The sequence below is a fragment of the Aedes albopictus genome, chromosome 2 (genome assembly GCF_035046485.1).
Source record: "Aedes albopictus strain Foshan chromosome 2, AalbF5, whole genome shotgun sequence".
NCBI classification, from domain to species: domain Eukaryota; kingdom Metazoa; phylum Arthropoda; class Insecta; order Diptera; family Culicidae; genus Aedes; species Aedes albopictus.
This window is the reverse complement of record NC_085137.1, coordinates 479,001,958-479,004,223: the sequence shown is the minus strand read 5'-3', so window position 1 is coordinate 479,004,223 and position 2,266 is coordinate 479,001,958. Positions and strand designations below refer to the sequence as shown.

Genomic DNA, 2,266 nt, shown 5'->3' with positions numbered 1-2,266 from the left:
ATTGTGAACGATTTATGGTATGGATCATATGACCTGAGGTCTGACTTGTGATATTTGGCAGTTATTTGAAAAGATTGATGATAGATCTTATCAACAGCTGCTAAGCAATACATAGCAGACAGACATCAGAGTGTTTGGTTCTTACCATAAACTGTGCATATCATTCTGGCAGCCGTTAGTGCTAGTAAATGCTGGATATAAATGATAACGGGAAACATAAATTTTATGGATTTTCAAAAGCGAAAACTGCTTACAAATAACAACAAATATTATTGTATTTTTATTGTAACAACGATTCATTTGACGCCATCCAATTAATTGTAGTTTTCGGTTAATCGTAAAGTAGGCAGTGTCGTCGCGCTAGAATTATTAATCCTGACCGATAGTTGATTGATCACTAGATCGTAAATTGTGAGGTAAAAGTGGTGAAGTTTGTGCTTTGAATTCCGGGAAAGTGCGGGATCAGTGATTCTTACCAAGCATAGCCGTGAGCATGTATAACGGCTACGGATTCCCAGCCATGATGGAAGAAGTAATGATGGAGTAGAGTGGGGTGTAGTGAGATCGGCCTTTCTATGACTACCAAAAGTTCCTACGGCAGTGTGAACCCTGCCTGGTGCGATGGCGAAACAGCAGAGCAGCGATGGAGCAGCCAGCATGGTGCTGGCAAACATTTTGTCCGGGCAGCTCTGTTGTCCAGCAGTCGCCGAGGGATACACGGGGGAACACACTGACGAACACACAGATTAACATAAGTACAGCCCTTAGAATAAGCAGCAATAGAGTAAGTACTAAAATACACCTTCTTTTATTATTTGCATGTGAAATGTATGCTTTTGTTTGTTATGGATGACCCGAGTAATACTTCGTGAATGGTTCCAGTGTATTCGAACCAATATTTAGGCTGGTACAGGTACCTGGGTGTAGGGATCAGTACCTCCAGCCCCTCTTTAACCTATTTTGTCTCCGTCTCATGCGGCCTTCTTACGGGGAGGTGACAAATGGCAATGAAAAAACATTAGGATATATTTTATGTTTTCTTTTGAAAATTGCCCTGAAAATGTCTCATAAAAATACAATACATTCTATTGTTTTTCGTAAAAAATGTATGAAAATTTTCTCAAAATTTTATGGTTAAGATACATAACGACCACCATTTTTATTGTAAAAGTGCCATTTACCATTCGTTGAATGATATAGAACAATAGGGGTGATGGTGAGTGTTCCGCAATCTGCGAACGCGCCTCCGTTACCAATCAGCCCCCACCAACGAGCCGCAGCCACTGGTACAGCGAAACAGGAGAATATGCATCAGAACAACAGCGAGACTACCGATACCAATAAATAGAGGGAGAGAAAGAAGGGATAAAAATAAAATCAGATTGATACCGTGTGCATTAAGATCTAATAGTGTAATATCTAAGGACTATTGCTAGAAATTTATCTAAAACTAAATCTAATTATAAAAATTGAATTGGATTAAATTAAACCTAAAAGTAGTACGGATACGGAGTGGTGAATGGATGCTAAGTGATAGGTAAACCTAACTAAAAAGGAATACTTTTTGTAAACGTAAATTAACAAAAAAAAAATCCATCACAAACAGAAGTGAACCATAATTGGCGAACACATAAAACATCAATTCCGCAAATTTGTACTTGCTAGAAACAGGTAAATTGCTTAATTCATATTACATAACAGTGATTGTAAAATTAATTGAAAATACAGGATCTACAAAGATACCGTACGCCTGCACATTCCGGACGGAACGGAATTGCTATAAGCCACTAAACGTAAGTAACTCAAAGTACCCTTTTGTCGACCGAAATTCAATACATTTAAGAACAAAACATATGTATTCTGCAGGGAAAATTTAACATATAAAGCATTAAACATATTTCTGTGCGTTTGTTTAAATTTTCGGAAGTCTGCCGTATCTTGTTGCCGTATACGTGCTGTGCAAATTACAATACGTTCAATGGTAAATAATTTTCGAAAAAAATGGTGTAACAATAAAATTTATCGTATTTTTATGATATTTTTTATCAGGGTTTACCAGTCCAGAAAAACTTGCAACAATTACTGTTAGTACTTCCGGAGGAATCCCGGGAAAGTTTCTGGAGAAATCTCAGAAGAAATTCTTGGAGGAATTTTGCAAGAATTTCCGTTAAGAATTTCAGACCGAATTGCTAGAGAAATCCCAGAAATAATTTCTGAAGGAATCCATGGATAAATTCTGAAGAAACCGCGAAAGAAATCCTGGGAA

General features: G+C 37.3%; 1 long non-coding RNA gene across 1 annotated transcript; it reads left to right on the top strand.

Annotated features, from left to right (window-relative positions):
• The first annotated feature begins 1,219 nt into the window (after positions 1 to 1,219).
• On the top strand, positions 1,220 to 1,909 carry LOC109428016 (uncharacterized). The gene is made up of 3 exons (XR_003896909.2): positions 1,220 to 1,537; positions 1,607 to 1,671; positions 1,729 to 1,909. It is a non-coding gene; the product is annotated as an uncharacterized LOC109428016 (long non-coding RNA).
• The last annotated feature ends 357 nt before the right edge of the window (positions 1,910 to 2,266 follow it).